This window comes from Poecilia formosa, unplaced genomic scaffold, assembly GCF_000485575.1.
Source record: "Poecilia formosa unplaced genomic scaffold, Poecilia_formosa-5.1.2 Scaffold41, whole genome shotgun sequence".
Classification (NCBI taxonomy): domain Eukaryota; kingdom Metazoa; phylum Chordata; class Actinopteri; order Cyprinodontiformes; family Poeciliidae; genus Poecilia; species Poecilia formosa.
This window is the reverse complement of record NW_006799980.1, coordinates 1,258,507-1,265,917: the sequence shown is the minus strand read 5'-3', so window position 1 is coordinate 1,265,917 and position 7,411 is coordinate 1,258,507. Positions and strand designations below refer to the sequence as shown.

The 7,411-nt window shown below is 40.5% G+C and overlaps 1 long non-coding RNA gene across 1 annotated transcript in view; it reads left to right on the top strand.

Moving 5' to 3' along the window:
* Window positions 1-1,184: 1,184 nt before the first annotated feature.
* The window catches only part of LOC107836142 (uncharacterized), a 25,977-nt gene continuing 19,750 nt past the window's right edge, over window positions 1,185-7,411 (top strand). The window contains exon 1 of the long non-coding RNA XR_001661995.1: window positions 1,185-1,284. This is a non-coding gene — a long non-coding RNA (uncharacterized LOC107836142). The remainder of the gene's footprint in view (window positions 1,285-7,411) is intronic.

Below are 7,411 nucleotides of genomic sequence, written 5' to 3'. Positions count from 1 at the left end.
CAGACTGGACTTGTCACGCTTTGCGAACGTTATGCCAAATTCCTAAACACCAGAATAATAATGGAGAGATGTTCTATTGACATTGTTTGAAGTCAGTCGTTTGCATGCACTGAGGTTTTTTTTAATGCTTTTAAGCAATTTGGGGAAGGCAAAATCGTGATGCAATGGCCTTGTAACTCCAGTGGATGCTATTTTGAAGCGACACTTCAAAATCATTGTTTTTATACATTGTAGGCGACGCCAGGAAGAGGAGAGAGGACCCGGTCCGGTTTACGCTTGGGTAAAATCTCCAGATGACTGAAGCTCAAACCATCAATATAAAAGTTTGAGACAATAGGAATGTCTTGGTACATATTTCTGGCACTAAATATTTAATCCAAGCCACACAGAGCAAAGTAACAACACAGCCAACTCATTTCTTGAGAATACAGTTAGGATTATTATTATTATTTTTTTATTATTTACTCAGTCTCATGAAATGACTGCATAAATTACTATTGACACATTAAGTGTACAGTGTCTTCTCAAAGTGTCAGTAATCGCTTCCTTCTAAACATTTCAAAGAGACGATAAAAGGAGAAGTGTGTCTGAAACCAAGCGATTCCCACTTCCTGAGCAACAGTACGAGTTAATCAGCAGTAGTTTAACTTGAAGGAGGCAGGGTTTTTTTTCTTAAAAAAAAAAAGTTTTGGGGTAAAATGCACTCAATAACAGAAAAGAAAAAAAACTACATAGCCAGTAAGAACGGTTGGATATTGACCAAACTGGTGTAATTTTTTATTTTTTTTTGCAATTGATTTTGAGCCTTCCAGATGCCATTTCAGTGTTTGTTTCTTTAAAAACGAATAGCCACGCCGTTTCTTGGTCACAGAAGCAGGAGAGTGAAATCATCCATCCATCCATCCATTTTCCTTCACCCTTGTCCCTCAATGGGGGTCGGGAGGGGTGCTGGTGCCTATCTCCAGCTCACGTTCCGGGCGAGAGGCGGGGTACACCCTGGACAGGTCGCCAGTCTGTCGCAGGGCAACACAGAGACACACAGGACAAACAACCATGCACACACACACACACACACACACACCTAGGGGCAATTTGGAAAGGCCAATTAACCTGACAGTCATGTTTTTGGGCTGTGGGAGGAAACCGGAGAACCCGGAGAAAACCCACGCATGCACAGGGAGAACATGCAAACTCCATGCAGAAAGACCGGGGCCGGGAATCGAACCCAGAACCTTCTTGCTGCAAGGCGACAGCTCTACCAACCGCGCCACCGTGCAGCCCAGAGTGAAATCAGTAAAACATATATTTTTTTCCCTTTAACTCGGGGAAACTACATGAGATAAATCGAGATTTGAGAACAAAATTAAACATTCAGAATCATATTTTATTGTCCCTTTTATCCCCAAAACTGAGGGGCAGTTAAAAAACAATTGAATCGAAGTCTACGGGGATGGCAGCTTAAGTGGATAGTGAAGAGGTAGATAGTTAATCTACGCTAGGATAAGAAAAGACGACATTAGTCTATGAAATACTTAAGTTCAGGGATTATTTTATTTCCATTTTAGCCTCTAATTATTTCTTGAATGACGTTATTTGGCGACGTTCCTCTGCCTCTTTAATAACCATCTGTCTGCTTTCCTCTCCGATTCCACAGATCTTTGTTAGACACTGCACTGCAGATGACCTTCCACTCAAGTGGTTTCATTTGCTTCAATATCTGACCGGCTGAGTGGGGGCCGATGTGGGGGAAATTTTTGAAAGATGGATTGCGTTGCTCCACTCGAATATGAGTGAATCCAACTTTTATTTTTTTGATTTTATCACTGGTAAACAGAGAGTGAACCACAGCGTACTCCAATGAGTATCTAATTATGTTTCCCTTTAGTCCTGAGGCTTCTTCTTACTGCCTGAATTTACTTACAGTTACATTTAAAAGTATTATTTGAGGGTTTTTTTGTTTTTATGTCATTCATTTTTTATGTCAAAGCAGAGGTCGCTAAATCGTTTATAGCAATTTGAGTGTTTTGTTTGAAAAATCTGCTAAAGTAGGAATAATTTTAAGTGACTGACAGAAGGAGGCAATGGGCTTCTAGTCTTATAAGGTGGAATTAAAACGCCAAATATCAACAGTGTTTATGGCTAAGAGTCTGAGCCAATCACGATCGCTTTAGGAAAAATCCAAAAGAGACCCAAACTGATGTTAAGTTCTTCTTATTAAAATTCATTTAAGTCGCGCATGGTGCTGAGATTCAACCTTGGAAGGAAAAAAATAAAAAATAAAATAAAAATTGAAACGCAAAAATAAGTTACATTCATTCTGATGGTGACTGCATGCAACCTTCACGTGTTAAAATGACCAAAGTAAAACTGTTTTTCCAGCTAAGTAAACCTCAAATGCCTTTGGTCACTAAACTATCTGGCATAGACTCGCCTTATTTGGCCTCATGCAGCGTTGCATTTTAAACCCTGGGTTCACTGGGGCACTGGTTTCATGTAGCCATTTACATTACATAAGCGTCCTGTTAGTCTCTCAGTGGACAGCCAGCAGTCTGTCTGGTTGGCCGACCTTTCGCTGGCCTCTGATCTCTGCTCCTCGGCCAGCGTGGCGCAGCGGATTCACCGGGAGAGCAAACGAGTCTGCCAATATTCACATTCAGAGCGGGCAGCGGGCACAGTACGAGACGATCCGAACGGATTTACTGCTGGGTCTGCGCTGGAATCAGACTCGACACAGGGTCAGGCGTGTGGGATCTGATAAGATTTTATTTCTAAAAAGAAAATGTTCGGTGACAGAAAAATGCTTTTAAAACTCTTAAGATAACATCTTATGTTGACAGCTACCTAGTAATGCTGATCATGAGCATATTCAGTCAAGATATCAGGAAGAGAATTATGTATGTTCGCAAGCCCGGTAAAGGTTGCACGTTCACCTGTTTAAACAATTATTTTACTCTAAAGGCAACATAAAAACTCACACTGCAGTGTGTAAATGCACTTTAGGTCAAAGACCTTAAAATCAGGGCTCATATGATGAGGTCAGCTAAAACAAAAGTGTTGGTTTTAGCCATAATTCCCATCCTCACATCAACCGAAACGCCTGAACCTGACATATGGGCGTGGGACCAAAATATTATATTGCAACAAAAAGCTGCACTTCATAAAAAAACATGGCATCATCAGGAAAGAGCATCATGTGGAAATATTGATGCAAAATCTCAAGACATCAGCCAGGAGGTCAACTAATGTTTTTTTTTTTTTTTTTTTTGAGGAGACAATGACCCTGATCGTATCGTATCATATCGAATTAGTTAAAACATGGCTTAGGCACAACAAAGTCAATGGTTTGGAGAAGCTTTGACGAAGCTCTGATCTAATTTCATTTTTAAGGTTTTATTTTTTTTTCAGCTCTATTTGCCGTTTATTTGAAAGTGGACAGACAGGGAAGTGGATTGTGAGATAGGCAAAGGTCAACAGACTTTTGCCTATCTCTTTACATACGGAGCCCACGTCGAGGACTAAGGGCTCCGTATGTTGGTGGTGCGCTCCGTCCTTTGCACCATCGGAATCTAATCGACCAGAAATCTGATCTAGTTTGATTCAGTGCTATAGGAGATATACGAGAAAGGTGTATCTCCTATAGGAGTTTGGTGCTGCGGGTTTGCAGCACCAAACTGCTGCAAACCCGACTCGGTTGCAGCAGTTTGGTGGAGACGAATGGGCCAAAAGTAATGCAAAGTACAGCAAGAACCTCGTGGAAGGATCCTAAAACCTTTGAGCCCAGTCATACAGTTTAAAATGGCAACACAACCAAATACTTGAAATAAAACTTTAACATTTTAAGAAAGTTAAAAAGTTACTTAAAGATATAAATTTGGCATTTAGCAAATGTAAATAACCCTAAATTAGATCCAAGGTGTGGCTTTGACATTAAGATCAGCTCTGATGCTTCAACACTTTGTTCGTTTACCTCTGAATCCGGAAGCGACTCAGAACTGCCGATAGTCGATATATTGGCTTAAACAGCCGTGCTAACTTAGTGAACACATTTAAAAAAAAAGCAAGGGGGCATCGATTCCCGACAGTGCTAATGGGCAGGGCCGTTCGCCTGCAAAAAGAGAGCACACATGGATCTTTATGCAAAATGCGCGGTGGGTCTGGTTGCCTTACAGCTTGAGCGCACACTAACGTTTTTGAGACGTTTTTGAGTGCTAAGTTTCAAATTCAATCTATGTTGCAGGGCAGAATTTTTTTTTTTATTATTATTGTTTTAAGATGCTGCAAATCAAGTCTTTCTTTTTTTAGACTAGTGTTTGAATCCATTTAGGTTTCTTCCTCTTTGCAAAATGACCGATCTGATCTTTAGGACGGAGGGGGTATTTTGAGTAGAGCTAAAAATGATGTTAACCCATAATGGATGTAATGTGGTTAGTAGTAGGCTTGCTCCATGCTGCTTGATGCACTTAGTAGCATTCGCTTGTGGTTTATGTGAAGTGATTTTTTTTTTTTTTTGTGCGCGTGTTAGCGCACGTGTGTGTGTGTCTCTGTTATTGAGATTAAATAGTGCTGCTGTGGTAATAGTAGCTGCAGGCTATTACACAGCAAGTTCAGTAAATGTAGTAGCAGGAGAAAGATAAACATTCACATCGTAATCATTGAAACGAGCGGTTGCATCAGAGCGCAAAGTGCTGTGAGATCTTTCCTCTCTGATCAGATTATCAGACTCATTTGAATATGTTTATGGATCTTAATGGAGCAATATTCCCAAATCCACAAACTGTCTGTTTCCTTTCCCGAACCAGTGGAAGGCTTCAGGAACGATTAAACGAAACAACGGACACAGTAGTTGACGCCAGATATTTGCACGCACTGAACATAGGAAAGCGAGAAGAATCGACCCGAGTCGTTCGGTTGAAAAGTCGTTTATCGCCGATCTAAATATACGTAAACTTCTGAATTTGAAGAAAGTTTTTGACAAAGAACGTCGATAAACTTGTCCAATTACATTTTCTGGCATCTAGCAACCACAACTGATTCAGGTCGATCCAACTATCCTAAAACAAGGTACGTTTGGTTTCACTGGATTTTTCACCGGCTCAGTTTTGAAATTTCTGTTTCAGATTCTTGAGTTTTACATTGTTCAAAGATACAAAGATTTTAAGCCAAAAAGCCAGACTTTATTTTTAATAGATCTCCAGGACTTAAACATTTTCTTTGAAATCTGTTAGATATTAGCAGCTTTTTTACTTTCTGTCCTTCCACTAAAGAATCTGGGGCTCAGTTTTGAAATTCAGTAATAGTATTTTATAGAAGTCAAGAACATTTTCTGCATATACTTTTTCAAGGTGGTTTTCTTGAGATGATGAGTTAATTTCCTGTTTTCCACATATTTTTTTTTTCCTGATTGTTTTCTCGAGATAATGAAATAATGCATGCGAAGGATGGACTCAGGCGTAACACACACACACACACACACACACACACACACACACACTAATCACCTCATGATCTCGAGAAAACACACTGTTTTTCTCTCGAGATCAACTCTTTATCTCGAGAACACCTTCAGGAATTTAATTCGTTATCCCAAGAACGCCATCATATATGTGTAAACGTCCGCCCTCGGCTTCTGTGATACTCCTTATGAACGATATCAAAGATAACAGTTTCGCAGTCAGAGCTGCTGGCTTTAAAAGTCGGCATACAGGAGATGATTAACCACACTTTCCTGGCGTGACTCTCCGATAGAGTTCATCTGGTGCAAACAGAGTTAAAAAATAAATAAATAAATAAAATCTTCTAAAAGCCTCAAAATCCACTGATCAAGGCTGATTTCCACCACTGCAAAACATCTTTAAGCTTCTTTGAAAGAAATTTCAAAGAATTTGCTCAGGAACATTTGCTCATTTAAAACAATTTCTTCTTATTGCTTTAATTGACTTAGATCCTGTTGTGTAATTAGGTGCTACAAACAGCACACACACACACACACACACACACACAAAACAGTAGCTGCTAACAAGCAACGGCCTGCTTGTTAGGGTTGCCATGGCGAGGAGAACCTACTGTCTTTTCTTTGAAAGCCAGAAGGTTTTCGCTGAAAGGAAGACGCCTCTGTGCACCTCCCGCAACTCGGCTTTTCTAATAAAAGCCCATGAACCCCATCAGGTTTGCCCAACTTTGGAACAGCAGCGAGTAAACAAACACATCCGTATGTTTATTTTCTCCCGGCTAGGAAAAAATATGGAAATATAAGCTAACTTTTAGAGAGTAAACACGTTTTCTCAGCCAGAAACTGTGATCGAGGGCCAATAGCTAAAAGCTAAAAGGAAAGCGCTTGATTTTTTTCTGAAATAGCCTCATATCCACATGTGCACAATTAACATTTAATGTTCTAAAATATCTATCACAATATTATATGCCATAAAAGACAAAAAAGTACAAGTTAAAGTGCAAAGCAATGGTGAAAGTCTGTTTTTAGCTTCAAGTATATTTCTCCTCATTCAAAAATGTTCGACAAAATACACCAAACCTAAGCTTGCCATAAGAAAAACCATTAAAATTAGATTTTGCCGCTCAAACAATCTAAACACAGGAAATAGAATTTCTCTCTGCAGTCGCCTGGTTGGATGATGAAGCTACCTGTCCTGATTTAGAAAATAAAGTCCTGTCTGCTCAGCGTCTCCTGGAAGCGCAGGCGCACGCTTCCGGCAGAGGTAATCACTCTGTCTGTGCGCGCGCCGTCATATGTGTTTGCGCATGCGGAATAAACGGCGCTGCTACCAAAAATACGGCACTTGTAATCACATTTGTCTGCGTCGGGACGTGCGAATGGAGCCGAGGTTTAACGCGAGGACGTGGGAGAGAACGGATGCCCCCGTGCGAGAGCCCCTGCACTCTGGCAGCGCCGTTTGGCATTGCTCAAACGGCTGTCAGCTTCAGTCGGGGTGTTTCAGATGACTGATCTCTCAACTGGGCCAATAAGTTCCCACGCAGAACCCCCCCGAATCCCTGCACATCTGTCTGCACACGTCACTTTGTCTTGTGCTTTCCATTACTCTGTCCAGTAGTAATGGACAGAGTAATTGTTGTTGTTGTTGTTTTTTGTTTCTTTACTTTTTTTTTTTACATGAATGTCACCCTGGCTGAGAAATTACATAACCAGTACAGAACAACTGACCTGTATATTCACTCTTGTCTCCATTAAAGGTGGGCTGAAAGACAACAACAAAAAAAGCTTCAATCTTTAGTAGCAGAATAAAGGTTTCTTTATTCAGAAATCGTGAGTCCGTCACCTTTGCACATTTTGGCCAAGACAACGGGGAAACCACTTCCTGTTTACATGCATAAAATCAGAAAACAAGATTTAGGGCCCAATATACTTTTATGAACTCTTGCCATCCCACTTACAGTG